This window comes from Stegodyphus dumicola, chromosome 2, assembly GCF_044657685.1.
Source record: "Stegodyphus dumicola isolate Sdum_Otavi_A_Nest chromosome 2, ASM4465768v1".
Taxonomy (NCBI): Eukaryota; Metazoa; Arthropoda; class Arachnida; order Araneae; family Eresidae; genus Stegodyphus; species Stegodyphus dumicola.
In genome coordinates, this window is record NC_140769.1 from 15,702,836 (window position 1) to 15,721,161 (window position 18,326).

The following is an 18,326-nucleotide window of genomic DNA, read 5'->3' on the forward strand; positions in this document are numbered from 1 at the left end:
CGAGGAATGCAGTGCAACATCCGATTGAGAACCTCAGAGTAAAATTCTCATTTGTCGTATGGCATTTCGATGCGAAATCGCTGTGAACTAGGCAACATGTGCGTCGAAATAAATTACCAATATTGTCTTTTCCTCCGACTTTCGAAAACGAAACTCGTCCGATTTCGGCGATGAGGGAACTGCGCAATTCCATACTTTGGTATTTCGCTTCTGTATCGTAACCTGAGACGAAACATGGTACCGGAATCTCCATCTTCTGTCTCCAGTTATTGGGGATTGAAGTCTACTCTTATATGCGCCCTAATTTCACCAAATGTGGCGATATGTGTTCTGCGTTGGTTTTTGGCGCAATTGCGTATTATATGGCAACCCTGTTGACGTTGAAAAATCTTTTCCTGGAGTGGTTTAATTGCTCGTTGGTTCGTGTCGTGCGTGTTTTGGAATGGCCTATGTTGCAATGATAGACGTGGTGGGAAGATTTCAGTCGAGTATTTTAGATTGTGTGGAAAGTAAATTTAGTATTAAAAAGTATGATGTTGGAGTTGTTAACGAGTTGTTCACGGGTGTGTTTATGGGGATTGAAGTGTATTTTTGGAATTTCTGTATCACTTTTAAAACGGAGTGCCAAATGCGAAGCTGCTATGAGATCTCGGACGAAGAAGGGCGTTTCTGATAGTCGTTGTGTGAATTTGCAATCAAATGGTTCAGCGGAGTTTAAGATTTGGATTGTGGTTTTGGTGTAGTAAGTTAACTACAACAAAGTTTTCATCGTTACTTTCAAAATTTTGAAGCTCAGAAAGATATGTGATATAGCAAAATCGTTGCACTTTTGTTCAGAGACGTTGTGTGACTGGCAAAATTTTATTCAGGAATGTATTATGGTAAATACTTTTTATTTTACTGTTTTTATTTTGTAGAATGTTATGTTCATTGTTCTTTTACTATGAATTTTTGTTGTTATTTTTGTTCTTTGAATTAGTTGTAATTTAGTTTAGTTTATTTGGTTGATTTGTGCGCAATGCCTAGATTGTGCAATTCGTAGATGTTTTTTTAAGTTTAAACAGGATGCTGTGTACATGGTATTCTTCGAATGTTATTATTGATACGTTAATTTATGAAAGTGAGGTGTGCGTAGTTAGTAGATTCGTTCGTTGCCTAAATTGTGCAATTCGTAGATTTTTTTTTAAGTTAAAATATATCGCTGTGTACATGGATTCTTGTCAAATATTTTTGGTTAGAAACTTTACGCTTTTGCTATCTAAATTTTTTGTTTTTGTTTCGGATTTTTTTGCTTAAATTGTGTGTTCAAAACGTGGTTTTTGGAGACATTTTAAAATTCGAAATGTAAAAAAAAAAAAAAAAAAAAAAAAAAAAAAAAAAAAATTAGATAGTAATGTGGCAGCGTGGAGTTTCTCGGCCAAAAATGTTTGGCGAACTGAGGGCGCATATAAGAGTAGTTCGGGAATTGGTTTGGTTTTGGTTAGTTTATTTAATTATGGCAAAGCACACTAGGGCTATCTGCCTAAGGGGAGGGTTACCTTCGTGGAGGACTTTCTAAGGGAAACTTTCGGGGATTGTAGAACAGGTCAACATTATTTGCCATGCTATGAAATCGCTACACGATTCCATTCTCGTTGTTTTTGTTCTTCGACTAAGCAGTGAAAGACAAAGATTGCACAAATTTTACGTTGACCCATGTCCTTGGTGAGAATTTTCTAATGATTTCACGAGAAATATCATATCCTTCTGCCATTATTTGGACGGACAAACAACGATCTTCCTCATCAACAACTCGCTAACTCTTGTATTCTGCATATACGTAATTAATTTGAGCAAGGAAGCATAGCTGAAGATGTGTTGCTAAGTTTTTATATGTTTTTATATATTACCTCAACGAGAACAGCGTTATACAAATAAATTGAAAACAAAATTCACTGGAAAGTGCGAAGATCTTATGAATCCGCTACATATATTTACACGACATAGGAAAACGACATATCTAACAAGAAGCTGTTAAAAACTGCTTGAAATGCAGTGAAGTGAAATAAATTTTAATCGAAAACGGGAGGGTGGAACTTGACGTTGTATTTCTTCTTTTAACAACACAGATAGATTTTAATATCTTTTACGAGGAAAGAATGTTGTAACATCCCAAGGTGAGTGCTTAAGTGTAATTTCTGATCATTTTAATTTAAAACTATTTGTTAGCATTTTTAGCAGTGCCAGTTAAACTTATCTCTGGTTTTTACATCACTTCAACTTACAATCTAATATTAGATTTCTTAAATGAGTCATAAAATGCTCAGTTTAGTCACTACTATGTTCAAAATAGCAATATAAAAACATACTTAGGGAAAGTGTATGAAACCATCGAATATTCTACACTTGTATTTGTTTATATTTGCTTGAAATTCATTTCATTTTCTTAAGCCTTTATTTCTCAAAATATTCTAATTCGAAGTGTATATAAAAATGTTTTATTACTTCTGGGATTTTACATAATAACGTTTTTTATATAAATTCGCATTTCTGAGGAAATTATTTTTTAAATAATTTGTCTTCACTTAAAATGATCTTGTTACTTTAATCAGACGCATGTTCCTTAGCAAAGCCAGATTCTTTTAAATTCCTTGCCATGTAAGAATTACAATTATGAAACTAAAAATTATTAAATGAAACATTTCTGATGTTTTTGAAGACCTAGAACAGCTTTTCTAAAACTTTCTACCCTTGCGGGAAACTTTGAAATAATTGTCTCCTGAAACTTCCACCAAATCATTACATACAAGCCATATATTTATATATGATTAGCATTAGCAGATAACACTAGAGTTTCAGGGCACCCCAACTAAGAAACGCTGTTCTAGAGATATTGTATTTATTTATATGAATTAGAAATGAAATCATTAGTTAGTGATAGAGTTAGTTAGAGAGTTAGAGGTATTAGTTAGAGGTAGATCATGTTCCCAAATTGGAAGATATAGACATAAAAATTTACTCTTCATACCATTACACTTTCTTTTCAACTAGCCAGATCAGCAGTTGAGCGGTAAAATCGCTGGACCCTGGTATTTCATTCCTGGCTCAAATCTTGGCAAACGCATTTATGAAGTTTGATTATTTCAAGTTAGTTACTGATCTGCATTAGTTTCCGAGCACTTGGGTTACCACGGAACTCGTATGAAGGTTTCTTTCCTCTTGAACATGCTCATGAACATTTCTTCATGAGAGCTTTTGTAGTTTTCCTTCTACCTAATGTAAATGCTAGCCATTTTCGCGTCCTCCACAAAGGCATTGTTTCTCTTAATAATGTCCTCGCCTGTGTCTTACACCATGTTCCCCATGTGTAATGTGTATGTAACCCTCGCGGTTATAATACAAATGTAGTCTATCCCTAAACGATACCATTCAGGAAGCCTTGATGTAGTAACTGTGTCTAATGCAAACCGTATATTATACATGATAAAGCCAGTTATAATATGAGCAATTTTCTTTGAAAGTGGTGTAAGTCCATTTTTGATAAAAAGTTAATGATGACAATGAATGCAATCTGCTATGAGCTTTTTTATCTATAAACAGTCTCCCCCCCCAAAAAAAAATCCTTTAATTTTTATCATTTTGTCGATATAAATTTGCGTGATTACAAATAAAATTACTTTGAAAGTAGTGCAAGTCAATACGTCATGACTATTTTTCAAAATCCTCTCTCATAATAAAAATTAAAAGGCGCATATTATAAAGTCGTAATTAAAGTAATTTTAAATAGCTTTACACGAAGAAACATTGAAATTTTATTTTGATTTTTTTGACATATTTAATAAAAATTGGTTTGATTCAATTGAAATCGCATATTTAATATTTCATAAATGTATTATTTTCATATTTTGGTGACTTTGAATGTGATGTAAGTCCATCTGAGGTCATCAAAAGGGTAAATTTCTTTTAACTAACCCTTTAAAAAAGGTCATATTATAAATTTAAATCAAATTAATATTTAAAAAACACAGAATGAGCGTATTAACATATGCTAATATTTTTCAAATCATTTAAATGCAAACCCTTAAATATCTTAATTTCCTTTATATCTATTTAAATAATAAAGGTTTTTGATTTACGTGATTATGGAAAAGCCTCGAGAGCTATCTACCTAAGGGGAGGGATGCTTTCCTGAAGAACTTTCTAAGGAAAACTCGCTGGTATACACGTTACACATGGGGAAAACCACGAAAACGCCCATTCAGCCAACCCATTCGCAGAATTCGAACATCGGATCGAACTACCAGTGTTCAGCGATTTTACCTCTCGGCCGCTGCTGGGCAATCTCCACAAAGGATTTACACCACGTTCAAAGAAAACGGCTCATATACGATTAGTTGAATCCAGGGGAACAGGCTGAATGCATGGGTGTTTTCCCCATGTGTAACGTGTATACGTTAATAACAAACTAAATCAAACCAAAGCATATACGATAAGCTTATCCAGTATTAGTTTCTGTCGAACATGCAGCAATATCTCGCGGAACACTAGGTTAGGTTATTTAATTACGGCAAAGCCTTGAGGGCTATCTGCCTAAGAGGAGGAATGCCTTCGTGGAGGACTTTCTAAGGGAAACTGGCTCGTATACACGTTACACATGGGGAAAATCACGAAAACGCCCATGCAGCCAGCCCGTTCGCGGGATTTGAACCTCGGACCGAACTACCTGTGTTCAGCGACTTTACCGTTCAGCCGCTGGTGGGCCGCGGAACACTAGGATTAGGATTCTGGCGAATCTGCGATGAAAAAGGCTACCTTACATGAGTTAGAATTGGATGTTTAAATCCTTTGACTACTATCGGGACGTATATGTCCCACTAAAAGTTTAAAAACTACTACTGGGTTAAAAAGTACTTAGAATCTCCTGAATATTGGGGATCATCTTCCAATAGCTGGAAAATCAAGACGCTGTTGTTCTCGTTGTACGCAAATGAACATTGATAAAAGAAAACATATGAGTTGTCCAATGGGTAATGTTGGGAATGCTTTAACCTGTACCATACGATGTAAAATGTATTTCATATAATGAAGTTTTCCGGAATAATAGGTGTGTTTATAGGAAGTCGATCGCTACATGTGGGACACATGTATCCCAACATTAACTACGGCTGGGAATATGTGTCCCATCCTTTGGCTTGAAAATCGTTTGTCAAAAAATCTCCAAAATTTATGACATATTTTGGTCACTTTGATAGAAAAAGGAATAATTTTTTTTTTAAAATTCTTAGTCAAAGGTTAAAGTCCGGCGAACGAATTGCTGCACGGGAATCTTCGTGGTTTTTTTCATGTGTACAGCCCAACAACGGTAAAATCGCTGAACACTGGTAGTTCGGTCCGAGGTTCGAATCCCACGAACGGGCTGTGTATTTTCGCGTTTTCCCCCATGTGTAATGTGTATACGAATCAGTTTCCATTAGAACGTCCTCCAGGAATGCATCTGTCCCCCCTAGGCAGATAGCCCTAGAAGCTTTGCCATATTCACATAAACTACTCCAGTCTTCTTCACGTGTAACGTGAAAAACCTTTAAAAAATCTTCAATGGCAATATTCCTCTCCTTAGGCAAATAGCCCTCGTGTAATAAATGTTTAACGTGAGCATACATTTTCCCATTATAGATATTTATTAATTTATTTCCGTCATACCTCTTAGCAATTAATTGAAAAACTGCATATTCAATTAAAATGTAAGTAAAATTTCATGCAGTTTCAGTAAGTGTATCTCGGATGGCTAAATCAAGTGAAGTATCACCAAGTTTCGCGATTTCGTTGTTAGATGAGGATTTTAAAGTGTTAACCTTACTTTTTCGTTGTTAGGTAGTGATCTGCAAAAGGCAATTTTTTTTCTTTTTCATGTATCGTTGATAACTTATAATTGACCACTGCTCAGTTTTTTTCAATTCTCTGATGTATTTTTAAACGAAAACGGATCGCTGCGTGCATAAGAAGCACAAAAGTTATGGTGGTGGTGGTGTATTTAATTATGGCAAAGCACACTAGAGCTATCTGCCTAAAGGGAGGGATGCTTTCGTGGATGACTTTCTAAGGGAAACTCGCTGTGGTGGAGAAAACCACGAAAACACCCATGCAGCCAGCCCGTTCGCAGGATTCGAACCTAGGACCGAACTACCAGTGTTCAGCGACTTTACCCCCAGTAGAGCGGTGCTTCATGACACCCGGGGTACCTGAACCAAACGCCCTACCCCCTGTAGAATATATCTGAGATGTTTCGAATCACATTACGGCTAACCAGGACTGATATATGTGATTTTTTTTAATCTATATTTTTAAGGCAGAATATATAACTGTAGGCCAGAAAGCCGATCGAGCTGGTGAAGTGATTCCTGAAATGCAAGAGATAAGTACATGGCAAGACAAGTGTGCGATCATTGGTTCCAGAGTGTACTAAAGGATGCCAAACAAGGTTGCAATAACAAGGAGTACAATTTTTAGCAGGGTGTAACATAGTTAGACATGTTACATATGTCATACACAGATACTCTACACAAGAATATACATGATACAGATATTAATATGTACAAATATAAGGATAAAGGGTACAGTAAGAACCAAAACAATTGTAGAGAAATTAGGTTAATTGGAAGCAGAAAAGATTAAAAATATGCAAACGCCTTCGCCGGGAATCGAACCACGGACCTCTGGAATACCGGCCCAGCGTGCAGAACCACTACGCTACGAAGGACGCTAGGAAAGTGGGAGAAATACCTTACACAATATGTACATTATCCACTTATTTAAAATTGCAAGAGGCCTGTCCATATTACTTATGTCATTAAAATCGTAGTCAGCAATATTTACGGCAGGATTAGTCAGGGAAAGTTGCTTAGCATGAGATTTCTTTGCGATTTTATAATTAAAAGATCTTAAGACTTTAACATTTAATTCTTCGTGAATACGATTGTTTCGTATGCACCAGGGGGCATTGATAATCTGCCTAAGAATGCCATTTTGCGCTATTTGAAGTTTGCCTCTATACTTATTACAAGTATGTGCACAAACAGGACATGCATAACATAACAATGAACGCAGAATAAATTTATAAATGAGTAATTTGTTATCTACGGATAAAACACTGTTTCGAGCAATTAAGGGAAAGAGTCTAGCTTTACGGGCTCGAAACTTCTGTACACTAACTGTAATGTGTGGGTTCTATGAAAGCGTTGTACTGAGGATCACCCCAAGTTAAGGGACTTGCTTGGCCCAGGGAATAGAACTTCCGTACAAGTGGAGATTTCTTTTGAACTTTTGTTTTCTGGAGAACATGATGGCCTGGGTCTTGCTCACATTTACCTGAATTTTCCATTTGATGAGTGAAGCCTCTAATGCATGTATGCAATTTCGAAGGTATTGTATGACTGAACCAGCAAATGTACTTTAAGAGAGGATTGCTGAAAATCGCCAATTTGCAAAAGATAAATGAGTGAACAACACTTTTCATACTTAAAAATCAGTGATGAAGATAATTTCTAATAATTTCTTTCCACAAGCTCACGATCGAAATGCCATCAAGCTGTAGTAAGAAATAAAGAAGTTTATAATTATTTAGATACAAACATATGTACCGGCCAACAGGTAAAGTGGTTAGCGTCGCTGACTGCCGTCCCGAAAAGTCCGGGTTCGAATCCCGGAGAAGGCACAGATGTTTGTTAATGTATAGTGTACATAGTGCGTGGGGGCACTCTAAATATGCAGCCAGCTGAAAGTCTTCTCGAGATGTTGATGGTAGGGGAAAGTGGTGGGGGACCTTCGGACCCGTTCCCGCCCCTGAGTTGCTCTTCATCAAAATTGGCGGGGGAACTGAGCTAAATCGCATTGTCACCTATGAGATGTCAACAACAACAAACATATGTAATTTAATTCATGCGATGGAAAATTTAATAACTAAGAGAAAAAGAGTAGGTTGTCATTAATTACCGAGTTTTGTCCCACTTTTAAAATTTTCTCTGAAAGCTTAGATTATTTTCCTATATCGTTTATTTTCAGTTTAAAGTAAGTAATTTAATAATTAAATAAATATTAAAGTAAGTAAGGCGAATAAGTATGCTGTGGACGCTGTCAGCAGATGAAGGACAGAAGGATTTGGAAGGTGTAAGGGACTTAAATTTTTCCTAATTTGTTTTAGTTTTTAAATTAAAGTAAGCTATCTAATGATATATTAAACATGTTGGAATTACAAATAAATGTCAAACGGAAAGTTTGACAATTATCTACTAATTTATTTGAATACCAAATTGTACTCAAAGAAGTGTCTAGTAGGTAAAAAAATTAGATTTTAGGGTATTTTTCCGTTTTGCCCGCGCAGGCGATAAAGTCGCCAATAATGGTACAACTGATGCCAAACGGAATATCCTCCCTGGTAATCTTTTACTCCTCATTTTCAAAACAAATGGCAGCCATTTTTTTATCAGATTGTTTCTTTCAATACTGGCATACAATTACATAGAAATTTTACTATATATTTCAGTTTTATGCTCAAAGGCCTTTCGCAGGCGGTAATTAAGTCAATTAGGATGCAATCCCACGGCTCACCCGATGGCGAAAATATAGAAAGCCAAACTGAAGGGTTTAAATTCATCCATTCTAATGAGAATGCACTAGCGAAGTAAAGCACTGCGGTTTTACATAATTTCTGAGTAAGCAATTTGTACGAATTGAAATAATTCCTGCATTTAAACTTGTGTTCCAAATTAAGATTTAACTTGAAATTAATGTAGATAATTACTGAAAGAATTATATTTTTGTAGCGTAGTTTATGTGAGATGAGATCACTTGGGGCCACGTGATTTGAACCGGCGATTCAGGATGTTGTACCATGAAAGCATAATAAATTCTTGTCTTTTTACAAATTTATTGTCTTTATTTATTGGCTTTTTTACAAAATTTGAAACATTAAAATGTTTATACCTTCAAAAGAAAAAAACTCTTAGAACTAACATTTGTCTACACTTTTTATGTGTATACTGTGTGTTGTTGCCAATAAAGTGTGCTTGGCGAGATTTTCGCCGGCGAAACGGAAAAGTACCGATTTTAGATATGAAGTATATTCTATTTTTTTCCTTTGCGATATTGTTATTGTTTTTGTATATTTTGATAAATATTTTGTGAGCAAAATTTAAAGCTTATTTAAAATACTTATTTTCGTTAGTAAAATGAATTTCATTTTTGAGCAAAAATTTGGCTATTTTCAGATCCTGCATTTGACCCACATGCAATCTAAGTTTGAAACCACTGGTTTGTGTAATGTATTTCTTCACAAGACTTAAAAGTTTCTTCCAACTGTCTTCTAATTAAGAATTTTAAAATTTTGGAGGGCCTTTTTCTATAAATGAAGAATTTTAATATCCATTTAAATTCATTTAAATATGAGGGAAATTTCATTAAAAATTCATTCGAAGAAATTTCACTACGTAAAATCTAACGATTTAATTTAGCATTTTAGAAATATGAGAAAATATTTCCAAGAACAATTTTATACAAAAAATTGAAATAATTTTTCCTTTGACACTCAGTGACGTAAAATTCGGTTGATCTATAATTAATGACGTGCTTACCATAATGGCGACATGGAAATAATCTTATTTCCTCCCTATTTACAAATTCCTACAGATAACAAAATTCATTTGGTTTAAACTGCAGTTGAATATACAATGAATTAAAGTAACTCTGCCGTACAATGACTTTGATGGATGACTTTCGAAGTAATTTTCTGAAAAATACTTTTTATGATAAATCTGGAAAGTTAAACTACTCTTCGTTACCGAAATAAATACAGAATCGGTTTCCGAATACAGTTCGAGAAGTAGAATGTATTCAAAAGTTGAGTAAATTAAACTGCATTTTTCAGGAAAAACTCAATTTATCTTTGAAAAATAAATCACTCTATCACTTTGCTTTCAAAATAAGAACTATTTGATGTTATTTATTTCGAAAAGAAGCTGTGGTGATATTAAATTAAGAAAGGATTTTCATTTTTCTTTAACAATAAAAGAGGGGATTTCAAAAGATTCTACTGAAGTATCAGCCCACGAGCGACCGAGCATAAAGTCTCTGAACACTGGTAGTCCGGTCCGAGCTTCGAATCTCGCGAACGAGCTGGCTGCATAGGCGTTTTCGTGGATTTTACCATGTGTAACATATATACGAGGCAGTTTCCCTTAGAAATTCCTCCACGAAGGCATCCCTTCTCTTAGGCACATAGCCCTCAGGTGCTTTCTCGTAATCAAATAAACCAAGCTAATAAAGTATCTAGCACGTGAAATGGATTGAAAGTACTTTAATTCCATCAGTCAAAGCATTCACGAACAAAATTATACTTCCGTATATATATATATAACATCACATATATCATAAGTATAATTATTTTCTGACCATACTTTGGCAAGTGTATTTGTAATAACGCTTGTAATTGCTTGCATGATTCTCTTTGCCAAGATTATTAGTGATTTTGCTGTAAGCCTCATTTTTCGATAAAGCCGGTGAGGAAAAATTCCAGCAAGGTAAAATCGTGACTTCTTGCAGGCCATGAGATAAATTCATTTCTACTAGTCCATTGTTTTAGATGTGAAAAATTTAATTTGGTTGGCACAGTGGCGTAGCTAGAACTCTAAAAACGAGGTATATTTTTAATAGAAAAATACCCAAATTGCTATTAGTTTGATCAGAAAAAGGGACCAAATGTTCCTAAATATTTATATATTACACATATATTTATATACGTTTGGTGGGGCCGATTGCAACCAAAATACGAGATGCACACCTACATGTTATAGCAGTCCTATATTCAATATTTCAACGTTCTGAGGCTACCCGTTTATGAGTTATGCGAGATACGTACGTATGTACAGACGCCACGAAAATTCTCTTCAAAATTCATTTTAAATTAGTTTCATAATTTTTTGGGTGAAAAAGAGTCCTTTATTCTGTCCTTAAGTACAGATGTCGGACAAGAACATCGTTTAATTACATTCGATAGCGGTCGAAATGGATATTTCCTTCGAAATATGATACCCGGATTGTTTCGTGATTATAATAGTGCCTTTAGTTCGTACAATGAAATAAAAAGGGTCGACTGAATTATGTTCGAAATGTGTATCACAAATATCGATTTGTTGTGTTAAGTGAATATCTTTCAATTCATGCGGAGCAAAAATATCAAGCTTCTTAACGAGTAACGATTTTTGTAAGATTCCAAGACATCTAATGTGAAATTCAATAGTTGTACGTGTACATTTGTGCTATATCTTACCCAGATATATGACAACTGAATTCAATTATGTGTTTAATTTTATTATCATCAGCTTTAGAATTTTGGCTTGAACACCTGGTCAACTTCAAGTGAAAAAATCTCCAGAATAAAATTTTTGATACTATTTCTGATACATACTCTCTGTTAAGAAATCAATAGCTTAAATTTCACATATCTCTTTGTGAACCTTCTTGCCTTTATGAAAATAAAAATCTAAAGCGCTCGCATATCAAAAGTGTTTATTTTTGCACCCCATCTTAAAATTGACAGTAAAGTAACAGTTGTAACCCAAAATACACATAGGAATCTAAAAGTGTCAGCTGCCAAATCTCAAAAGAAAAAATTTATAAGATTGACAGAGGAAAAACAAAACTAACATAACGCTACTATATGTGCAAGCCTAATTTCCTTTCTTGGCAACTGAATAATACTAATTAATAAAGTGTACTGTTTCAGGATTAGATACATAAACTTACTAAATTAACCCTTTTAGAAAGTAAGACCTTCAACATGCCGGCCAAAAGGTATAGTGGTTAGAGGAGCCGACTTCGATGCCGAAGGGTCCGAGTTCGAATTCCGGAGAAAGCGAGATTGTAACTGTAACTAACTTCACAGGAGGCAATGGTGGCAGCCGCCTATTATATACACAGCGAAAAAAAAAGAGGACAGTTCTACTAGGCTGATTGACAAAATTCAAATCGCGTTTTTCATGTCTCGAAAGGGGGCCCACCAGCGGCCGAGCGGTAAAGTCGCTGAACACTGGTAGTTCGGTCCGAGGTTCGAATCCCGCGAACGGGCTGGCTGCATGGGCGTTTTCGTGGTTTTCCCCATGTGTAACGTGTATACGAGCCAGCTTCCCTTAGAAAGTCCTCCACGAAAGGCATCCCTCCCTTTAGGCAGATAGCCCTCGAGGCTTTGCCATAATCACACACACGTCTCGAAAGCGCGACTTAGGGTATATATTACATTTATATATATCATTGTTCTAACATAGGTATTTTGACCCAAAATCAGACTTTTTCTGAAATAACATTCCAATGTTTTTCCATATTTCGATTCTACGTCACAAATTATGCCTAGATATTAAATTTTGTAAAATTTGGTGCGAAATTTACGAAGAAATTCAAAAATTTATCTTGGCCCAATTTGTTTTAGTTTGCGCCAAGAATAATTAATTCATTTAGCGAATTTCTTAATATGTGGCAACCCATTTTCCTTTTCCTGCCATTATGCCGGAGCGGAAAAAGTGGCACGTTGTTCCTATCTTTTTGCATTGTGCATGAACGGAAAAAGAGTCATGTCGTTCCTACTTTCAAATAATTTTAGCAAAGTGTCTAAAACACATTTGATGTTTTATAGCTTTCAACAAATAGGCCGAATTTTGAAACGCGCTAATACATAAATTCACATATGTCTTCAAAAATTTTGAATAAAAAAATCTTTTTTTTTTTTTTTTTTTTTTTTTTTTTTTTTTTTTTTTTTTTTTTTCAGATTTGCTTAGAAATACATCTACTTTAAGATGATGATAAAAATTTTATAAATTATAATTCAAATTTGTTTTTTGAAAAATTTAAAAATACAAATTTTAAAAATAAATCATAAAAAATTGGTGAATTTTATTTGGAATGAACCTGAATTGCGAAATGTGAAAGGAAGAATCAAATACGTTTAATTAAAAAAGGAGAGATTAATAAATATATATACCAATTTCAATTAACATTGAGGAGCTAAAGTTTTGACAGCTAATTTTTTTTAAAAACTACAAGTGCGATTTTTATGAAACTTGACCGTTTGGCATAATTTGCGTCGTAAAATCGAAATATGGAAAAAAAATTGGCATGTCATTTCAGAAAAATTCCGATTTTATGCTAAAATATCTATATTAGAACAATGCTATATATAAATCTAGTTGAATTTCGTGAATCGGCATATTAGAACGGGAGATCTAGAACTCTCTCTTTTTTTGGGGGGGGCAGTGTATATCTCCGCAATAAAATGGGTCCCACTTCTGCTCTTGCGAGTGCCCAATGTCGAACAGGCAAGTGCCTGCCTGTAGATTTTTTTTAAGAAAAATGTTCTTCAGCATATATTTACAACCATACTGCAATCGACGTTTTTTTGAAATTTTTGAAAAAATATCATTTCAAGTGGGCCATAAATGCCATTCCAAAACATGCATTTTATTTTGATGGCGTCTCAAGAAAATATGCCACTGTAATTCGAATCTGTAGGAAAGAAGATACTTTTATGCAAATCCTCCGAGGGTTCAGACACATTTTTATGTTAGACATTTCCTTTAGAACTCGAATCGATTCAGAGTTATTCGATCATAAACAACAAATCCTGTAAGGTGTATTATTAGATTTCGCAAAGGGAATAGATTTGTTGTCTATATTTTTTTTCCAATCGTCTTAAGATTTTGACTTCTATGAAACTTTCATTTTTAAACAGAAATTGGCTCGATGGAAATCTTAAGTAAATCTGTGCTTCCTTTGAAATGATTATTTGCACAAACTATGTTAATTAGCTCAAATAATTTATTTTGGCTAAAAAATGCTTTAATGAATTAGTTCGGGAAAGCCTATTTTTATTTTGGAAGAACAATACCTGTATCAATAATTCTCCAGGAAATGGAATTATGTGCAAATGAAATATCTTATCGTATAAATTACTTATAACAATGTAGCGGAAATTATCGCTCTTGATTATTAGTCCAAAAGGGCTTTGTCCGTGAGGGACTACTGTTTTCGTTTTGGCATTTTGCGTTGAAATCTTTAAAAAGCTGTATCACTTTTCAAACTGTTGCCACCGAATATTATCGCCTTGTGTTATATTTGAAGAAATTAAATAATGCAGAATCTGTATAAATGTACATATGTTTCTCGCATTGTGATAAAAGAACCGTACCTAGAGCCCTCCAATTTTTAATGACGTAACCCTAGTGCGAATAAGGGCATCTGGAAGCCAAAATTTGAAATTTGGAATTTGTTTTATTATCGATTTCATATTTTGTAAAACTTTAACGAATTTCTGATTCACAAACTCAAGGATTTCAAAGCGAGTAATGGCAACGTTGTACGGAAGAAACATTTTCATTTCCAGCGCGTGAGATTGTTTATAGGAAATTCTAAAGATAGGCTCAATTTAAAATTATTTTGCGATATTGTTCTTGAACTGAACTTTATGGTTTAATTTCGAAGAACATGTTATTTAATAACTAAAGGTAACACACAAAATGTTAAAAAACGCCCCTTTGCACGTATTTTAAAATCTGAAACCTTTCATATTTTTTTAAATAGAATCTTTTTAGTTTGCTCTGCTTATTCTTTTTCAAGTAAACTTTTATGTGTAAAATAAGTCTCAAAATCTAATTTTGAGATACTTTGTTATCGAATGGTACCGGGAGTTTTAGAAATACGAAAATCCGTCAACATGTGTTAAATAACTCTTGCTACCTTCAGATGCGAATTTCTATAATTTTAATTTAATATGTCCTAATTTAGGAAATCCTATGTCCTAATTTACGAATCACTTTTCGGTTACAGTTACGCTGAAAATTACATAATGAAACAAATCATTTAATAAATTTTATAGAATTAATGAGTTACGAGTTTTAATACACATCTATATATTTATATATATATAAGCGGCTAAAGTGTGTGTCGCCGATAGTTTATTGTTGCCACTCGGAACAATGAGCGCGGAAATCAACGTTTCTGCAGTTTTTAATCAATATCTCAACAGATTAAAGTCGTACGAAGATGAGAACGGTATCTATGGATTCGGAGAATTTTTTAGAATCCGAGGATACGCGTCTCGAATTTCAACTCGGCGCCGTTCCGTAGATACTCGAGAAAAAATAATTTGGCACGTAGCCAAATCCCTCTAATAGGGAAAACCCGAGAAAGAAAGTAGAAAATGTAGGGAAATCTAGTTTTTAATTAATATTTCGGCTAATTAAAGTCCCAAGAAGACGCGAATGGTCAATGGTGTGCCACGGACCTGCGGAATCCAACGGTGTGCTTTGCTAAGCCCGGGAGCCAGCCGTTTCGGAGATGATGATGCTACTTCACTCCATATATATGCGGCTTAAGTGTCTGTTTGTCGCCAATAGTTTATTGGTTCCTTGCGTAACTGTACTAGCCAATGAGGTGAAGTTGCCACGGCACAGGGTTGCAGTTTCAATTGAGACGTAGACGATTTCCTGTAAAACTTGCCTTTGCTATGACCATCCATAAGTCTCAGGGCCAAACGGTTAAGCGAGTTGGCATTTTTTTACCTGAGCCTGCATTTGGACACTGTCAAGTGTGTGTTGCCTGTTCAAGAGTTCGTGAAAGAACGGACGTAAAATTAAAAATATTGGATGGTCCTCTGGAAGGTGAGCTTAAAAATGATGGAAAGACCTACACAAGAAATGTTGTGTACAAAGAGATATTTGACATGTGAAATAACATTTTATTATTTAAATCACCTTTATTTATTGAGCTATCGGTGGTTTTTAAGAAATGTACCGCCAATGGTTTCCTTAATTGCAGTCTACTTTAAGCAATTAAACAAGGGGGAAACCCCGTGGAGCGTCTGCGCCGCCTGCCTGGGTAATTCAGTTTGGATTAGCAGACACCTTTGCACAAATCATTTTAATTACAATTCATAATATCTAGAAGAGCGGTCATTTAGTATGACCGCCGAGCTTTCTAGTTAACGAATATGTAGCTTCATTGAAAAAAAATTTTTAATGGCATACGTGTACTTTTTAGGGAAAATTAAATTATGTATGTTCAACAAATTATTTTATAAGAATTTTATGTTAACAGAAATCAAGAAAAAACCTGAATAATTCCACCCATATCGCAGCATCGACTTCAATAAAATGTTGTTAATGAACTGAGTTTTCGCTTAGTTTTTTCAGCGAATCGACTCTTAAAATCTATGTAGGAGCTGCAACAGAATATATGAATTTTCGCACCCGATGAAGAAAATGTTAGAAGTCAAGAGTTCTTTTGCGCACATTTTAAATTAATTCTAATTGTCTTCCAAATAAAGATTTTATTTAAGCAAAGAAATCAATATTCGTCTCTGGTTTGAGCGAGAGATTATTTAATACATTTATGATTATTCTGTTACTTTGTTCAGAATAATTACTAGAATGGTAAAGAAGCATTGCTGATTTCGTTGAATATGGAAATGCAAACGAGAGTTATCTGATTAACGGAAGGGGTGCCTTCAAGGAGAATTTTTTAAGAGAAATTGGTTTATATAAGATGGCCCAACAAAAGCGCCTGATATAATATACCCAACAAAATACTTTATTTTCAGAAAATGAAGAATATTTTTACATACATGCATTAAGTGAACATTTCGATTTAAGAATGAAAATTAATGTTTTGCATATACCTTCCACGACCTGCTCTACAACACCGCATTCTCCCGATGATATTTTTAATTATTTTTTATATATATATTTCTTTACTGAGGTGGCTGAGGGCGTACTTAATTACCTCTTTATGTTCTTTTGTTTCTTCCTTGTACGAAGTAAAGGAAGTACTGTAATCGCGAAAAATTTCGGGTATCGTATTTCAACGAAAATATCCATTTTGACAGCTATCGAATGAGTTTAACGATATTTTGCGTGACATCTGCACGCAAGGACAGAATAAAAAGACTCTTTTTTTTTTTTTTTTTTCCTCAAAAAAATTATAAAACTGATTTAAAATGTATTCTGAAGAGATTTTTTTCGTGACATCTGTACGTATATGTATCTCGGGTAACATTGAAATTTTGTTATGAATCTTTAGAACATTGAAATTTTGTTATGAATCAGCTATGACATGTAGTTGTGTACCTATCGTTTTGGTTGCAATCGACTGCACCGAACGTGTGTATATGTTACCGTGAAAGACCGAAATTGGAGAATGTCGACTTTCATCCGAGAATGTCAACATTCACCAAATACGTCGGTGAAAGATCGAATATTTCTTTACATTCGGAAGCTCACCGGTGTATGTCGACAATCACAGATATGCTCTGGTGTAGGTCGAAAACAGAGGAGTATATGTACATGCTGCCATTCCAAAAGGAAGTGTTCCACAAATAAAGTTGTAAAAGCAAGGGCCTTTTTTGCAATTCAAAGTGTCATAATAGTTTAAGTTGTTGCAATAAATAAGATTTGAATCACATAATTTGGTAAGTTTATAACTTCTATTATTTTCCTTCCTCATTTTGAATGTACTGTGTGTTTTAAATTCTCTTAATGTTCTTAAGTTCTTATTCTGAGTCTCAAGTGCGTTTTTTCGGGAATGAATTACGGAGAAGGAAATATAATGTTCTTATATGTTCAACATTCATCATTAGTACATGGTGAGTCTTTCACACGGAAATGATTTGCGATATTTTTGTTGCAAAGAATTTCGGTACTCTTCCGTTATCTGGAACGGATTTAAAAGTGTATGCACATGTATATGTATGTATGTATGTGCGTATTTTTTTACTTATAATTAATATTTCAGCAGTCTTTCACACGGAAATGATTTGCGATATTTTTGTTGCAAAGAATTTCGGTACTCTTCCGTTATTAGGAACGGATTTAAAAGTGTATGCACATGTATATGTATGTGTGTGCAAATATAGGTGTGTACATATAGATTAGCATGAATGATCACATCCATCCATCCATGCATGCATGCCTACATACTTTTACGGATTTTGCATTTAGTTTGCTATTTTTAGTAGAATTATAATTGAAATTGCTTTATATGCCCGTTCAACGCAGCAGGAGACTTATTTTAAGAAAAAGCTACGCTGGAAAAGTAAAAAAAAATACAGGAGCACGCGTATTTAACATTTAATTAATAGATATTTCGTAATTCTAATCTTTTACTTTCTAGAAACCCCGGGAAAACAGAAATCACCAGAACCTTCTCGTGCCCGATTAAAAAGCTTTAAAAAGTCGGAGGGAAACATCTCAGTTCAGTTGTTTTACTCAGTTCATGTTGGTTTCTTAGCTGCTGTAATTATGAGATCCGATTAG

General features: G+C 34.5%; 1 protein-coding gene across 1 annotated transcript in view; it reads left to right on the forward strand.

Moving 5' to 3' along the window:
* Positions 1-2,051: 2,051 nt before the first annotated feature.
* The window catches only part of LOC118200302 (uncharacterized), a 129,410-nt gene continuing 113,135 nt past the window's right edge, over positions 2,052-18,326 (forward strand). Inside the window, exon 1 of the mRNA XM_085810462.1 lies at positions 2,052-2,156. The gene's annotated coding sequence lies outside the window, so the exon portion shown is untranslated. The remainder of the gene's footprint in view (positions 2,157-18,326) is intronic.